Below are 19,197 nucleotides of genomic sequence, written 5' to 3'. Positions count from 1 at the left end.
CATCTTCATCTACATCCTCTTCAATTTCCATAATATTGCCCTCAAGTAAATCACCCTTGTATAGTTCCTCTATTATACTTCTTCCACCTTTCTGCTTTCCCTTCTTTGCTTAGGACTGGTTTTCCATGTGAGCTCTTGATATTCATACAGTTGGTTCTCTTTTCTCCAAAGGTCTCTTTAATTTTCTTGTAGGCAGTATCCATCATACCCCTAGTGATATATGCCTCTACACCCTTGCATTTGTCCTCCAGCCATCCCTGCTTAGCCATTTTGCACTTCCTGTTGCTCTCATTTTTGAGACGTTTTTATTCCTTTTTGCCTGCTTAATTTACTGCATTTTCTCCTTCATCAATTAAATTCAGTATATCTTCTGTTACACAAGGATTTCTACTAGCCCTTGCCTTTTTACCTACTTTATCCTCTGATGCCTTCACTATTTCATCTCTCAAAGCTACCCATTCTTCTTGTACTGTATTTCTTTCCCCTCTTCTTCTCATTCATTCCCTAATACTCTCTCTGAAACCTCTGGTTCTTTCACTTTATTCAGGTCCCATCTCCTGAAATTACTACCCTTTTGCAGTTTCTTCAGTTTTAATTTACAGTTCATAACCAATAAATTGTGGTCAGAGGTCTCATGTGCCTGTGGATAGGTCTTATAATTTAAAACCTGGTTCCTCAATTTCCGTCTTACCAATATATAATCTATCTGAAACCTTCCAGTGGGTCCAGGCCTCTTCCACATATACAACCTTCTTTCATGTTTCTTAAACCAAGTGTTAGCTATGGTTCGGTTATGCTCTGTGCAAAATTCTACCAGTTGGCTTCCTCTTTCATTCCTTACCCCCAGTCCATATTCACCTACTATTTTTCCTTCTCTTGCTTTTCCTACTAAGAAATTCAGTCCTTCATGACCATTCTGGTTTTGTCTCCCTTAACTATCTGAATAATTTCTTTTATTGCATCATACATTTCTTCAATCTCTTCATCATCTCTAGAGCTAGTTGACATATAAACGTGTACTACTGTGGTAGGCGTGGGCTTCGTCTGTATCTTGGCTACAATAATGCGTCCAATATCCTTTTCATAGTAGCTTATCCATGTTCCTATTTTTTATTCATTATTAAAACAACTCCTGCATTAGCCCTACTTGATTTTGTATTTATAACCGTGTATTCCCCTGACCAGAAGTCTTGTTCCTCCTGCCACTGAACTTCACTAATACCCACTGAATCTAACTTGCCTTTTTTAAATGTTCCAACCCACCTGCTCGATTAAGGGATCTGACATTCCACACTCCGATCCATAGAATGCCAGTTTTCTTTCTCCTGATAACAACATCCTCCAGAGTAATCCCCACCCGGAGATCCAATTGGGGAACTATTTTACCTCCAGAATATTTTATCAAGAGAATGCCATCATCATTTGATCATACAGTAAAGCTATATGCCCTCAGGAAAAATTACAGCTGTAGTTTCCCCTTGCTTTCAGCCATTCGCAGTACCAGCACAGCAAGGCCGTTTTGGTAGATGTTACAAGGCCAGCTCAGTCTATCACCCAGAATGTTGCACCTACAACTACTGAAAAGGCTGCTGTCTCTCTTCAAGAACTGCATGTTTGTGTGGCCTTTCAACAGATACTCCTCTGTTGTGGTTGCACCTATGGTATGGCTATCTGTATCGCTGAGGCTCGCAAGCCTCCCCACCAACGGCAAGGTCCATGGTTCATGGGGGGGGGGGGGGGGGGGGGGTGGCTGTAATACTTAATACTTATTAACTGTTAATGTTGTTGAATGGGGCGGGAATTACATTTCATGAAGGGGGTGGGGGCATTACATTACATCATAAGTTTCTAGAATTTCCTAACCTCAGACCTTTCCTCACCGTCAGTACCCAAATCCCTAAAAGTGGAAACCAACTTCACATCCACAGAAAGAAGTAAAATGCCACCTAAAAACTGATCTCAACTTTATAATCCTACCTGCCGATAAAGGCTCCACTACTGCCATTATGAAAGGCCTTCACCAGCTGTCAGACACATCCACCTGAATGGCCTGCCACAGTGATTCCACTGCAGAAGTCCAGCATAGCCTTTAGTCTCCTCTCAAATCCCTATGTCCATCCCAAAACCAACTGCTGAACATGATACGCAACACGGTATGTGCTACTTCACAGACCATGCATTTTGAATCTTTCCCACCAACACGTTTATTTAAATTGTGCGGATGGGAACTTTCCTGCAACATATTCTTCATTCTCATAATGCCCTTGGGCTCAACCTTCCAACCTTCACTAGATTCTATCCTACACTTAATGCCCCCCCCCCCCCCCCCCCCATACACACACACACACACAAAAGAAAGGAAAAAGAAAGAAGAAAACACACAGCTGTGTTGGACTTCGGCTAGTAGCCAAAAAAATTCAACAGTCTACTTTTAAATATGCCTGTCTGCTGGTTAATGCCTGCTCTAACTGACAAATAGCAGTCTACCCTAATTCATACACACATAACAGAAATCAAATAGTCACCAGTTTCAGCATAAGTTTTTACAACTACAAAGCCATGCATAGAGACAAGGTAGGCCACTCCCAGCCAATTCATTGCCCTTGGTCAGTGCCCCTTGACAGCACCAGGGAAACGGCACCTCCTGACCGCACTAGGGAAACAGCTGCACCACAGACTACAGTTCTCTGTTGTGCTAAGCAGTGACAATGATGTTGCATCTCAAGTGTATGTATGTTGCTGATCATACACAATATTAAATTTACATTTTAAAACAACTATTGACCTAATTAGTCACGCTGCATGCACTGTAAGATAAGAGGGTTAAAATGGAATGAGACTGCTGAAAGTAACAGAACATTGCACAGCTCCTCTTGCAGTTGCATCATAGTAAAATAACTGAATGGAGTTGAACTACTCATTTTAACTATTGTTTGAGACATGGAAACAATAAATTCGAAAGTAAGAAACCAGCTTGGTCCACACACAAATTTTTCAAACCATGTGGATTGTGACAGACAAATGTTGGTGTTATGTAACATGCCTGTTGTAGAAATAGTCAAGAAACCACTTGCTTTGTCAAGTTTCATCAATGTGACAAAGAAGTTCATATAAAATGACAAAGAAGTTGATATAAAATTTTGTGCACAGAATATTCCTGGGCATGCATGTTAAAGTGTGAAGATAACCACACACTGCATGCTGTGGAATATGTGCGGAAGAAAATGTGAAGGTAATTTTACTGAACAAACTAACAATAGGTATTAAATCTGAGGTACTCCAAAGATCAGAATATCCTGAAAAGTGGGTAACGCCTTGACTTTACAAACTGTGAGAATATTTTAAGAAGAGTTTTGGAAGTTTGTTCAATTATGGTAGTAGGAAAAAGGGCCACTATGAGTATTTTACAAATCACATTTTCCAACCGTGATTCAACATTCATTGGTTTTTACTTATTTATTTACACGTCTACATCTGTAGGACAAAATTGGGGAGCAAATCTCCATGGTCATGGAATGTGTCAGTACATAAAATTACAACATAGAAGCAATAACAGATAAAATAAAATGTTTATGAACCCAAAAAAGTCAAGCCATCAGTTTAAATAAATGCAATCAACAATATAAAATAGGAATCAGCTTAATTTGTGAAGGAACTCCTCAACAGAACAGAAGGACTGACCCATGAGGAAACTCTTCTGTTTCAATTGGAAAGCATGTGATATACTGCTAACATTTTTTAATTCTTGTGGTGGCTTATTGAAAATGGATGCAGCTGTATACTGCACACCTTTCTGCACAAGGATTAAGGGAGTCCAATCCAAATGTGCAGGTTTGATGTATGCCGAGTATTAACTAAGTGAAAGTTGCTAATTCTTGGGAATAAGCTGATATTGTTAACAAGAAATGACACTAAAGTATATATATATATATATATATATATATATATATATATATATATATATATAAAAAAATAGAAAGAAACTTCCACATGGGAAAAATATATTAAAAACAAAGATTCCAAGACTTACCAAGCGGGAAAGCGCCGGCAGACAGGCACATGAACAAAACACACAAACACACACACAGAATTACTAGCTTTCGCAACCGATGGTTGCTTCTTCAGGAAGGAGAGGGAAAGACGAAAGGATGTGGGTTTTAAGGGAGAGGGTAAGAAGTCATTCCAATCCCGGGAGCGGAAAGACTTCCCTTAGGGGGAAAAAAAGGACAGGTGTACACTCGCATACACACACATATCCATCCGCACATACACAGACACAAGCAGACATATTTAAAGGCAAAGAGTAAGGGCAGAGATGTCAGTCGAGGCGGAAGTACAGAGGCAAAGAAGTTGTTGAAAGACAGGTGAGGTATGAGCGGCGGCAACTTGAAATTAGCGGAGGTTGAGGCCTGGCGGATATCGAGAAGAGAGGATATACTGAAGGGCAAGTTCCCATCTCCGGAGTTCGGATAGGTTGGTGTTGGTGGGAAGTATCCAGATAACTCGGACAGTGTAACACTGTGCCAAGATGTGCTGGCCCTATCCAAATTGAACCCTGCCTGCAACAGTTCCGTCCTCCATCACAACGGGACCCACCTCCTCTTCCTCAAAATCACCCTCTCCAAACCTTCCAGGAATTTCTCACTTCCAGCCTTGCCTCTCAATCTTTCTTGAAAAACCTTAATCCTACTCCCAACATCACCACAACCGAAGCCCAGGCTATCCGTGATCTGAAAGCTGACCGATCCATCATCATTCTTCCGGCTGACAAGGGTTCCACGACCGTGGTACTTGATCGTCGGGAGTATGTGGCTGAGGGACTGCGTCAGCTTTCAGACAACTCTACATACAAAGTTTGCCAAGGTAATCCCATTCCTGATGTCCAGGCGGAGCTTCAAGGAATCCTCAGAACCTTAGGCCCCCTACAAAACCTTTCACCTGACTCCATCAAACTCCTCACCCCACCGACACCTCGCACTCCTACCTTCTACCTACTTCCTAAAATTCACAAACCCAAACATCCTGGCCGCCCCATTGTAGCTGGTTACCAAGCCCCCACAGAATGTATCTCTGCCTACGTAGATCAACACATTCAACCCATTACATGCAGTCTCCCATCCTTCATCAAAGACACCAACCACTTTCTCGAACGCCTGGAATCCGTACCCAGTCTGTTACCCCCGGAAACCATCCTTGTAACCATTGATGCCACTTCCCTATACACGAATATCCCGCACGTCCAGGGCCTCACTGCAATGGAGCACTTCCTTTCACGCCGATCACCTGCCACCCTACCTAAAACCTCTTTCCTCATCACCTTAGCCAGCTTCATCCTGACCCACAACTTCTTCACTTTTCCCACTCCTAATGATCCAACTCCCCAAGACACTATCCAAATTGAACCCTGCCTGCAACAGTTCCGTCATCCATCACAGCGGGACCCACCTCCTCTTCCTCAAAATCACCCTCTCCAAACCTTCCAGGAATTTCTCACTTCCAGCCTTGCCTCTCAATCTTTCTTGAAAAACCTTAATCCTACTCCCAACATCACCACAGCCGAAGCCCAGGCTATCCGTGATCTGAAAGCTGACCGATCCATCATCATTCTTCCGGCTGACAAGGGTTCCACGACCGTGGTACTTGATCATCGGAAGTATGTGGCTGAGTGACTGCGTCAGCTTTCAGACAACTCTACATACAAAGTTTGCCAAGGTAATCCCATTCCTGATGTCCAGGCGGAGCTTCAAGGAATCCTCAGAACCTTAGGCCCCCTACAAAACCTTTCACCTGACTCCATCAAACTCCTCACTCCACCGATACCTCGCACTCCTACCTTCTACCTACTTCCTAAAATTCACAAACCCAAACATCCTGGCCGCCCCATTGTAGCTGGTTACCAAGCCCCCACAGAATGTATCTCTGCCTACGTAGATCAACACATTCAACCCATTACATGCAGTCTCCCATCCTTCATCAAAGACACCAACCACTTTCTCGAACGCCTGGAATCCGTACCCAGTCTGTTACCCCCGGAAACCATCCTTGTAACCATTGATGCCACTTCCCTATACACGAATATCCCGCACGTCCAGGGCCTCGCTGCAATGGAGCACTTCCTTTCACGCCGATCACCTGCCACCCTACCTAAAACCTCTTTCCTCGTCACCTTAGCCAGCTTCATCCTGACCCACAACTTCTTCACTTTTCCCACTCCTAATGATCCAACTCCCCAAGACACTATCCAAATTGAACCCTGCCTGCAACAGTTCCGTCCTCCATCACAGCGGGACCCACCTCCTCTTCCTCAAAATCACCCTCTCCAAACCTTCCAGGAACTTCTCACTTCCAGCCTTGCCTTTCAATCTTTCTTGAAAAACCTTAATCCTACTCCCAACATCACCACAGCCGAAGCCCAGGCTATCCGTGATCTGAAAGCTGACCGATCCATCATCATTCTTCCGGCTGACAAGGGTTCCACGACCGTGGTACTTGATCGTCGGGAGTATGTGGCTGAGGGACTGCGTCAGCTTTCAGACAACTCTACATACAAAGTTTGCCAAGGTAATCCCACTCCTGATGTCCAGGCGGAGCTTCAAGGAATCCTCAGAACCTTAGGCCCCCTACAAAACCTTTCACCTGACTCCATCAAACTCCTCACCCCACCGACACCTCGCACTTCTACCTTCTACCTACTTCCTAAAATTCACAAACCCAAACATCCTGGCCGCCCCATTGTAGCTGGTTACCAAGCCCCCACAGAACGTATCTCTGCCTACGTAGATCAACACATTCAACCCATTACATGCAGTCTCCCATCCTTCATCAAAGACACCAACCACTTTCTCGAACGCCTGGAATCCGTACCCAGTCTGTTACCCCCGGAAACCATCCTTGTAACCATTGATGCCACTTCCCTATACACGAATATCCCGCACGTCCAGGGCCTCGCTGCAATGGAGCACTTTCTTTCACGCCGATCACCTGCCACCCTACCTAAAACCTCTTTCCTCGTCACCTTAGCCAGCTTCATCCTGACCCACAACTTCTTCACTTTTCCCACTCCTAATGATCCAACTCCCCAAGACACTATCCAAATTGAACCCTGCCTGCAACAGTTCCGTCCTCCATCACAGCGGGACCCACCTCCTCTTCCTCAAAATCACCCTCTCCAAACCTTCCAGGAATTTCTCACTTCCAGCCTTGCCTCTCAATCTTTCTTGAAAAACCTTAATCCTACTCCCAACATCACCACAGCCGAAGCCCAGGCTATCCGTGATCTGAAAGCTGACCGATCCATCATCATTCTTCCGGCTGACAAGGGTTCCACGACCGTGGTACTTGATCGTCGGGAGTATGTGGCTGAGGGACTGCGTCAGCTTTCAGACAACTCTACATACAAAGTTTGCCAAGGTAATCCCACTCCTGATGTCCAGGCGGAGCTTCAAGGAATCCTCAGAACCTTAGGCCCCCTACAAAACCTTTCACCTGACTCCATCAAACTCCTCACCCCACCGACACCTCGCACTCCTACCTTCTACCTACTTCCTAAAATTCACAAACCCAAACATCCTGGCCGCCCCATTGTAGCTGGTTACCAAGCCCCCACAGAACGTATCTCTGTCTACGTAGATCAACACATTCAACCCATTACATGCAGTCTCCCATCCTTCATCAAAGACACCAACCACTTTCTCGAACGCCTGGAATCCGTACCCAGTCTGTTACCCCCGGAAACCATCCTTGTAACCATTGATGCCACTTCCCTATACACGAATATCCCGCACGTCCAGGGCCTCGCTGCAATGGAACACTTCCTTTCACGCCGATCACCTGCCACCCTACTTAAAACCTCTTTCCTCGTCACCTGACCCACAACTTCTTCACTTTTGAAGGCCAGACATACCAACAATTAAAGGGAACAGCCATGGGTACCAGGATGGCCCCCTCGTATGCCAACCTGTTTATGGGTCGCTTAGAGGAAGCCTTCTTGGTTACCCAAGCCTGCCAACCCAAAGTTTGGTACAGATTTATTGATGACATCTTCATGATCTGGACTCACAGTGAAGAACAACTCCAGAATTTCCTCTCCAACCTCAACTCCTTTAGTTCCATCAGATTCACCTGGTCCTACTCCAAATCCCATGCCACTTTCCTAGACGTTGACCTCCATCTGTCCAATGGCCAGCTGCACACATCCGTCCACATCAAACCCACCAACAAGCAACAGTACCTCCATTATGACAGCTGCCACCCATTCCATATCAAACGGTCCCTTCCCTACAGCCTAGGCCTTCGTGGCAAACGAATCTGCTCCAGTCCTGAATCCCTCGACCATTACACCAACAACCTGAAAACAGCTTTCGCATCCCGCAACTACCCTCCCAACCTGGTACAGAAGCAGATAACCAGAGCCACCTCCTCATCCCCTCAAACCCAGAACCTCTCACAGAAGAACCCCAAAAGTGCCCCACTTGTGACAGAATACTTCCCGGGACTGGATCAGACCTTGAATGTGGCTCTCCAGCAGGGATACGACTTCCTAAAATCCTGCCCCGAAATGAGATCCATCCTTCATGAAATCCTCCACTCCACCAAGAGTGTCTTTCCGCCGTCCACCTAACCTTCGTAACCTCTTGGTTCATCCCTATGAAATCCTCAAACCACCTTCCCTACCCTCTGGCTCCTACCCTTGCAACCGCCCCCGGTGTAAAACCTGTCCTATGCACTCTCCCACCACCACCTACTCCAGTCCTGTAACCCGGAAGGTGTACACGATCAAAGGGAGAGCCACGTGTGAAAGCACCCACGTGATTTACCAACTGACCTGCCTGCACTGTGACGCTTTCTATGTGGGAATGACCAACAACAAACTATCCATTCGCATGAATGGACGCAGGCAGACAGTGTTTGTTGGTAATGAGGATCACCCTGTGGCTAAACATGCCTTGATGCACGGCCAGCAAATCTTGGCACAGTGTTACACCGTCCGAGTTATCTGGATACTTCCCACCAACACCAACCTACCCGAACTCCTGAGATGGGAACTCGCCCTTCAGTATATCCTTTCTTCTCGATATCCGCCAGGCCTCAGCCTCCGCTAATTTCAAGTTGCCGCCGCTCATACCTCACCTGTCTTTCAACAACTTTTTTGCCTCTGTACTTCTGCCTCGACTGACATCTCTGCCCTTACTCTTTGCCTTTAAATATGTCTGCTTGTGTCTGTGTATGTGCGGATGGATATGTGTGTGTGTGCGAGTGTACACCTGTCCTTTTTTTCCCCTAAGGGAAGTCTTTCCGCTCCCGGGATTGGAATGACTCCTTACCCTCTCCCTTAAAACCCACATCCTTTCGTCTTTCCCTCTCCTTCCTGAACGGTTGCGAAAGCTACTAATTCTGTGTGTGTGTTTGTGTGTTTTGTTCATGTGCCTGTCTGCCGGCGCTTTCCCGCTTGGTAAGTCTTGGAATCTTTGTTTTTAATATATATAAAGAAACTTCCACATGGGAAAAATATATTAAAAACAAAGATTCCAAGACTTACCAAGCGGGAAAGCGCCGGCAGACAGGCACATGAACAAAACACACAAACACACACACAGAATTACGAGCTTTCGCAACTGGCAGTTGGTTCGTCAGGAAAGAGGGAAGGAGAGGGAATAGAAATTTGAACTATTCAGTATCACGAATCATATGGCCATTCTGTGATATTAAAACGTGTTTTGTTGACTGTGTGTTAGAAACTGTAAAAACTGAGTCTTACTGTGATTTAGCATTAGTTTATTTTCTACAAGCCACGAAATTATGTCATAAACTGCACTGTTTGAGTTACTTGTAATACTAGAGGGCATACCATTTATATAAATAAGGAATAGGAGTGGCCACAACAGTGATCCCTGGGGCACCCCCCCCCCCTCCCCCACTTCACCGTACCCCACTCAGACCCCATGTCACAGCCATTCTCAAAATTGTAAATAATGACCCTTTGCTGTCTGTTGCTAAGATAAGAGGTGAACCAATTGTGAGCTGCTCCCCGTATTCCATAGCTCCAACTCCTGAAGCAATATTTTGTGATCAAGACAATAAAAAGCCTTAATTAAATAAAAAAAATATGCCTATGTTTGAAATAGCATTTTCAGTTGTTAATAACTTTTAAGGCCGAACTGTACATTTGACAGCAAATTATGTGACATAAAATGATCAATTATCCTCATACACAGCCTTTTAAATAACTTTAGCAAACACTGGCGGCATAGAAATAGGTCTAAATTGTGTACATCATCCCTTTCTTCCTTTTTATAAAGCGGCTTTACTACTGAGTTCATTAATCATTCAGGAAATTGAACATTCTTAAAGGAAAAGTTACAAATATGGCTAAGTACAGGGCTAACATGTGCAGCACAGTACTTTAATATTCTGCTAGACACTCCATCGTATCCATGAGAGTCCTCAGTCTCCCCCTTGTCAGTATCATGGAGGAGTATTTCCAACATCAGTCTCGGAAAGGCATTTTCCAAGAGAATTATATGGTTCACTGTAGAAACTAAGTTTTTATTTAACTCACCAGCAATACTAAGAAAATGATTGTTAAATACTGTATGTATATCTGACTTATCAGTAACAGAAATATTTTTACTGCAAACTGACTTTATATTGTCGACATGTTAAGGAAAGCATTATATTTGTCGTGTGTGTTATTGGCACTGCAAACATCCTGCCACTCTTGGTCCTTAATGAGGTTTAAGAAACTCTCTAATTACATTAGATTAGCTTTCCTACACAGTTTGTAATTATATGTGATATATGTGTGGTCTCTTAAGTGATACAAAAATCATGACAGCATTGTACAAATTGACTTCTGTTTGAACCAAGACCGTCTAGGGATTTATTTTCCACAGTTCTTCCACATATCAGTGCATCTGTTGACACTTTAACAAAGCTAAAAGACAATGCTACAGATAATACACTTTCCCTATCACAGTAGACATTGAATCTGCCCTAATGAGTAACACTGTCTGAAAACAGCTCTATGTCATTACTGTCTTAGGTTTCATTTTATATATCTGTAATGCATGACATGGCTGTTAGACCTAATTTTCTTAGTAGTTCTTTTGTGTGGTCTTTGTGTTATTGTCTGTTACTAATGTAGCTGAATCCAGATCAGATTCAGTATTGTTAGAAAATGAAGAGACATAACATCCTCTCTTAAAGATCATGTTGCTGTGATAAGAAACAATGCCTGCCCTGTTTAATTTTTTTCTAGAAAAATAGCAATGACAACCTAAACTACAGCACAACCCACACTGAAACAATAAATACTTGGTGGCTGCAGCTAGCAGCAATGTCCTGTCTGCTACTAGCTCTCCCCAGAGACATCACAGTAGGCAGTTCTGGCTGGCCAAGCTTTGAGTGGGAAGCCGGAATACACCCCCTGATGTAGAAACCTGTCAAAATTTTTTAAATCTCCATATTCTGTCTAGTGTTATTTACAATTATGAAATTGAGCTGCTTTCTTCTTAACACTTAGGAGCCAACACCCATAAAAATACGGGCGTGCCTGACCAGCCCGAAAATCTGACACCCGTAATTTTACATGTGCATGTGCTCGATCTTCCCCTTCCTTCCTTTATACATTCCTAGGGTTTCCAATGGTCTGGGAGGCATGGCAGAGGCTATAGTTGGAAGTATTTGACGCTAGATGGTGTGGGCATGCTGCACAAGGGAGAAGCACTCCTTTTTTTGTGAGGCTTTCTGAGCGGGAATATTCTTCCACGTGCACACCCTCAGTTGCAATGTCATAGCGTAGATTGACGGATGATGAAATTGCTCATGAGTTATCACGCAAGTTTGAAGAATGTGATGTTGATTTTTCAGAGGATTTTCACTCAGATTTCAATTGAAAGAGCTTTCAATATGTAACTACTGTAGTAAGTGATTTTATTTGCAAATACCGCTTTTGCAGTAGATTGAGATGAGGAGAGCGAGCGTCCAAGTTCTTCAGAAGCATGTATTGCCATTGCTCCTGCTGATACCACACTTGAAGTGCGTGGGTGGCCAAGAGTGAGTGTGGTCCGAGAACTTTGCATCATACCGATTCTGAGGAAGGCTATCCATTCCCAGACTACTGTGGAAAGTACAACCTTACCAGTTTAGACCAGAACAGCACACCTCTAGACTTCTTTTTGTGTTTACTTACAGAGCATGGTGACTCATATAAAGCAGCAAACTAATCTGTATGCACAACAAAGCATAAGGAAATTACTAAGCTCAAATTCCCTTTTCCCTACCTGCTCGCTATCAAAGTGGAAAGGAGTTACCCTCATAAAAATAAGAAAGTTTCTAACAATTGTAGTCCATATGTGTGTAAGTGTGAGGCCCTGTATATGAGTACACGAGCCCAAGAATCCTGCTGCGTCACATAATTTCTGTCAAAACATCCTGAACCATGACAGGTTTCTTTCTATTTTGAGAATCTTTCACATCAGTGACAATTCAGTTGCTAAGAAAAAAGGAGAAGCTGGCTATGACCCACTGCACTAGGTGAGACCCCTCCAGGATATGGTGTCTGCCAATTTCCAGTGAGCATATACACCCTCTCAAAACATTACAATTGATAAAGGCATGAGCAAATTTCATGACCATGTGTATTTTAAGCAGTAAATGCCACAGAAGCCAAATAAATATGGTACAAAACTGTACATGTTGTCACAGTCAGAGGCAGGTTACGTCTGGAATTTTTCTGTTTATACAAGTGAGAGGTCTGACACAGTGACACTCGTAAAGACATTGCTTGGGAATCTGTCAGGAGAATGTTACACTTTGTTTACAGACAGATTCTACATCAGTCCAGTCCTTGCTTCAGAGCTGGAAGCTACAAAAACTGCACTTGTGTGAACTACAAGAAAATCTAGACATGGATTACCTTCTGCTCTAAAAGATCCGAAACTTCAGTGAAGTGAACTAATTTTTAGGCATAAAGGAAATATCTTGGTATTCTGTTGGAAGGACATTAAGTACAAAGCACACTGCTGAGATTGTGATGTGTTTTGATAAGAGAGACAGAGAGAAGTCAAAACCAGCCTGTGTGGTGGACTATAATATAAAAAAGTTGAGTGTTGACGTATCAGACCAACGACTGTCATATGGGGCTTTTGAGCATCTATCTGTGAAGTGGTGGAAAAAGTTGTCATTCCACATAATAAGAATGGTGATAATAAATTCAAGTATATTGTACAACAAGGTAACCAGAAAATGCCTCACAACATCACAGTTTATGACAACTATCTGTGCAGGTTTTGCAGACAGCACAGATTTTGAATCACAACCTAGTACTTCGGGTCTCTCCAGACTATCAAATGGAAACCATTTTCTGGAAAAGATTGAAACAGAAATAGGCAAGAAACAGAAGCAAAAACAATGTGTAGTGTGTTCTCTGAGAGGCAAAAAGCTTACTGGGAAAGTGTGGTGCAAAGGCACAAGATAGCAGTGGAGTGAATGAGAAGTGGCATTGTGCAGACTACCATGTTTCAAAATTTATCATACAAAGACCAAAATTGCATCTTAAAATAAAGCCAAAGGAGGCTACTGCATATGAAACAAGCAGTATAAATAATTAATAAAATTCTTGTTTAAAATAATGTAGTTTTCCTTCTGAGCATTCAGTGTATGTATCCTTCACCAATCTTTCCTCTTTTCAAAAACAAAGCTATAATTAAAAGTTTCAAAGTTTCATGAAAGCAGATATTAATTAAAAGAACAAAGTATTATACATAGCTTCAAACTAGAAAGTTAAGGCTTTTCAATAAGGGTAATGTCATTAGTATAACAAAAAACATTTACGAGTTGAAGTAAATTAAAATTACTAAAGGCAGCTAGGCCTTGTGATAGAGCTTCGTGTGCTATGGCTCAGGGCAAAAAGTGTTAACAGGTAGTATATTTTAATTCACATTGCCATACACTACATAACAGTCCAACAGGTAAAAATAATCAAGTGCAAGAATTTTCAGTATGTGCTAAATCCATTTATGATGTATTTGTTTGTCAGTAAGTTGTTGCAACAGTTTATTACTTCGATCATTAAACAGTATTTAGTCTCATTGCAGATTAGTTACTCTGTGCTTAGCTGCTTCAATATTGATCATAAAAGCCACCAATTTATCTGAGTACAGCTGCACAACTTTATGTGGAGGACATCTCATTTTGTAAATAACAGTTCATGCTTCACACAGAATACTGAAGCAACTGTTTGGACATTTCTGTGCAAGTATTAGCAACATATCCACTTCAGAACACTTTCAGAGCAGGTTCTGCAATTTTTTTATGAGCAGCTGTAGACACAAATGAGTATAGCACTTAAGTTAATACACAAAAGGTACCAGCTTCTTGAATATTCCATGGGAATCAACACTCAGCACTGTACTGATAATGTATCAAACACAAAAAACATCTTGAATCATTAAAAGGAACTGCCACATTTGTACTTTACAATTTTCATGTCGAAATGCTCCTTGATCTAATTTATTGCTCCATCATGACTACACTGGTGAAATCGTAAGTGCACATTTATTTACAAGTCAATCACTTTTCCAAATAATTTATTTCTCATACAATAACAATATGTTATATTACTATCAGTTCATCTTTCTGTTCATTTAGAGGAGTTTTACGTCTAACTACTACTCAGTTTTACACATTTCTAGTGAGTCACATTAATGGTGCATTATTAACCTAGAATGTGGTATACCCTGTTTCAAAGAAGATAGGTCATGACAGGAATAAATATTACCAAACCATGAATACATGGTTGCAAAGCACAGACAAGAATTATTTATGGAAGATGGAAAAACTGGTAGAAGCTCACCTCAGGGAAAATAAGTTTGAGTTCTGGAGAAACATAGGCATACATAAGGCAGTACTGACTCTATGACTTACCTTGGAAGATAGGCTGAGGAAAGACAAACCCAGGTTTATAGAATTTATGGAGTTAGAAAAAGCTTTTGGCAACGTTGGCTGAAACACACTACTCTGAAATGCAGAAAGTGAGTGAAAGATTGTTCATGTCTTTTACAGAAAACAGAATGCAGTTATAAGAGTGGGGAAAATTTGAAAAAAGAGACAGTAGCTAAGAAGGGAGTGAGACAGGATTGTGGTCATCTATGATATTATTCAATCTGCACACTGAACGAGCATTGCATAAAATAAAGGAAAAATCTAAAATTTGAATTAAAGTTCAGGGAGAAGAAGGAAAAATTTTGAGGTCTCCTGATGACATGGTAATTCTGATAATGACAACAAATGGTTTGGAAGATAAACTGAATGGAATGAATAGTGTCTTGAAAAGAGGTTATAAGATGCACATCAAAGAAGTTAAACATGGTTAACAGGATTTAGTGAAAAAAAAATCATGTAGTATTAAGGGGATTCAATTAGAAAGTGAGACACTAAAGGTAGTCGCCAAATTTTGCTATTTGGGCTGAAAAATAACTGAAGACAGCTGAAATAGAAAGGATACAAAACGCAGACTGACAATAATAAGAAAATTTCTGAAAAAGATAAATTTGTGAAACTGAATATAAATATATGTGTCAGAAGTCTTTTTTGAAGATATTGTAGCCATGTACAGAAGTGAAATGTGAACAATAAACAGATCAAACAAGAAGGGAATAGAAGATTATGAAATGTAGTGCTACAGAAGAATTTTGAAGATTAGATGGGTGGAGGGAATAACCAATGAGGAGGTACTAAACTGAAATGAGGAGAAAAGAAATTTATGCCACAACCTGAAAAATAAAAGAAGACCTGATAGGCCACATGCAACATACCAGTTCAACATTTGTAATCCACTTTTTGGGTATTTCCCGATACTTGCGACTCCATGTGTCCTGTATTAAATTAACTGTCTCAGTGGCATCTATGTCACTTTGGAGTTTTTAAACGTTAATAAGAATCACCTTGTATATATATGTGAATGACATTTCACCTAACATTCAACAAGCAGAATTAGTACTTTTTGCAGATGATACTAGTGTTGCAATAGATCCCATTACAAAGAAGGCATCAGAAGGAATCACTGATGATGTTTTCCATAATATTATTAAGTGGTTATCTGAAAATAGACAATCCCTTAATTTTGAGAAAATGCACTATATTCAACTGTATAAAACAGAGTCATAAAAACAATTGATGTAGCACATGAATCGGGTCCAGTAAATATGGTGCTCCACATTTTTTGGTGACATATTGAAGAAGCCTGTTACATATTTTTCAAACAGTTAAGTTCGACTCCTTTTGCTGTTCCATTTTGATAAAAGAATCCTTTCAATAATCTATAGAATATGTAATTCACTAATGATTAGACTGTAATGCGGTTCACACTGAGACGATACTATATGGGATACAATAAATGATGTGACTCACAATATGACACAGAAGCAACTTGCATCAGTGGAGCGCATAGACACATAGTAGAAGTGACCCAATTGGTTCATAATGGAATAACAGTAACATAATATTAGCACATATCTCTGTCGCAGTGCAATGTGGAGTGCTGGTCATTCCATGCAACTAGCATCATACGACACATGACAAGGGAAGTTTCAGGTCAGCTGATGTGCCTAAAAAACTTATTTTGTGTAGAAGAAGCAAAGCTACACTTGTCTCTGTGGTTAGTTTCTCAGCAAAACTTTAACTTTTTGCACAAAAATATTAAAAGCTGTTATTCTGGGATTTGCGTGTGTTCTCTGTTACACAGTCTTCTCATTAGATTTCCAGGAAATATTGATTCTTCTGCATCTTACAGTTTGACATTACTACTTCATAATGAACTGGTATTCTGTTTGTTATCATCTGTTGTTATTGTGATACTTCAAAAATATTTAATGACTGGGCATATTTTGGAAAGTTTGCAATGAAATATTCTGACAATATGAGCCGAAGCTGGAGATTAACAACTTACTACAGTAAAAAGACACCAGGAAACAGCAGCTACTGATGCTGAATGGATATTTTTTCAGTCTACGCTCCCTGAGGCATAAAAGAGACCTGAAAGCTAAATTCCTGTTACTTCTGGATTACCAACTGGATAAGTTCGAGAAGGATGAAGGATACGTCAGGCTTTTCATTATCATTATAGGCTTCTTCCTTTTCTTCAGATATGTTGTCTACTCCTACTTCAGTTCACCATCCACTGCTACACCACTGATGGTGACTGCTCTCACTTTAAATCCAACAATATTTCTTGTTCTTCCTCAGGCTGAATAATACTCTAAATGAACAAGGTAACATAAATTTGCTACTTAAATATATGTAAACAGTGCTAACTCAACATGACACTGCAAGCAAGCAGTTTAACAAAAGGATAATATGTTTTCTAACCAATGTACACAAATGCTTCATGAACAGCAGAAGGTTTCGAAGAGTTTGGATGATCTTACAAAACAACAAAATATTTTACAGATTGAACATGACAAATTGACAAAAGATGTGTATGTGGTTTGAACAAAGATGTCTGAATTGTAGTCTGTCTGTAGCAAACTTCCTGGTGAAGTACATAAATTGCTACTCTAGCAACAGGCAAAATGTCTTGACAATAGCTGGGAAAACAATAATATGTGTGGTTATGCTAGAACAGCAAATGCCAAATAAATGCAAGGATTAATAACCCAAATATTCGCAACAACACTAACATGAATTGGCGGAACAGAGAACACCTTATCAACATAGTCAAGTAATGGAAAGCAGCAACATTATTCTGCTGTTGGCAGAAAACGTACCGTCCTCACCAAACCTCACAGCGATGATCAAAGCACACAGTGGGAGCAGACAATATGAGCATATACAATTTTTACAATATAACCACAAATAAGATATATGTGACAAACTGTGCTTCCAGGTGGCACCATCTCAGGAAGTAACTGAAGAAATTAAAAATACGTTTTTTCTCGAGTGAAAATATGTTGTAGCCCTGGAGAAAGTACATTTTTTTGGTGTTAAGTGACAATATTGTTTCCCTTGGGACTGTACAACTTATCAATTCTTTGAATGGCAACGGTTTTATAGACTGGCATAGAACTTTGTGGAACAAAACCCGGAGTACAAACACGAAATCCATCAAATACAGCATGGTAGCTTTTGAAGGGCTGAAATCAAGATTACTATGCACTTTTGTCAGCTGGTTATAGTTTATGCAACTCGATCTCGCCATTCACTGACAGCAGATATTCAGAGCATAGGACATGTGATGCAATCAGCCAACAGCAAAATTACTTAAGTAACGTGAATGCTCAAACAGGAAAAGTCAACGGTTTAAATTAAAACGCATACAGTATAGCTACAAGAAGAGTTAAGCTTTCATGTTCAATATGGGTCTCCAAAATTTTTTTGCTGTGTGGAATTAAACACTTCGTTTGAAATAAATGGATTGCCTCTGTGGAAAAGAGTAATAAAAGCCAAATTTCTTTAGCAAACCTGCAAAAATAACTTCATTGTTCTGCAAGGCGACTAATGCTTGACTGTTAGAAAGGTGGAAATAAAATAAAATCTGAAACTAGTAACTTATTTTAGCCTTCCGTAATTATGTGAATGTATTTTAATTCACTTAATAGCTCCTGGCCACAGAAATTCGTTTTGTTTTCATTTGATGTGAGAGCAATAAATGAAGAGGAAACAGCAAAATCACTAAATGTAAAGACAGGTCACATGGAGACTACCATCCTCCCCACTACAACTCAAGAGTCCTCCGTCATGGATCTATGAGGGAGGACCCAAAAATAACTGGAATTTCTTTATAGAAAGCGTATACTTTAGTGTTTTCAAATACAACCTTAATCTCCTTCAAAGTACTCTCAATTAGCATTAAAACACGTGTCCAAATGTTCATTCTAGTGTTTGAAGCACCTTTTAAATTCGTCCTCTTTGATACCTTCTAACACTTTCATGACATTGCGTTTTATGTCTTCCACATCCGCAAAACACTTCCCTCTTAAGTCTCTTTTCATCCTTGGGAATAGGAAGAAGTCCGAGGGTGCTACATCCGGTGAATAGGGCGCATGGGTCAAGGTAGTCGTCTTCGTTGAGGACAAAAACTGGCGAACGCTGAGAGCTGTGTGATGCAGAAACCACACGCCAGAATCCCACAAATCCAAATGTTTTCCCAACAAACTTCTTTGAAGCTGTTTCATAACCACCAAATAGAATTGTTGGTTT

This window comes from Schistocerca gregaria, chromosome 2, assembly GCF_023897955.1.
Source record: "Schistocerca gregaria isolate iqSchGreg1 chromosome 2, iqSchGreg1.2, whole genome shotgun sequence".
Taxonomy (NCBI): Eukaryota; Metazoa; Arthropoda; class Insecta; order Orthoptera; family Acrididae; genus Schistocerca; species Schistocerca gregaria.
This window is presented reverse-complemented; position numbering follows the sequence as displayed.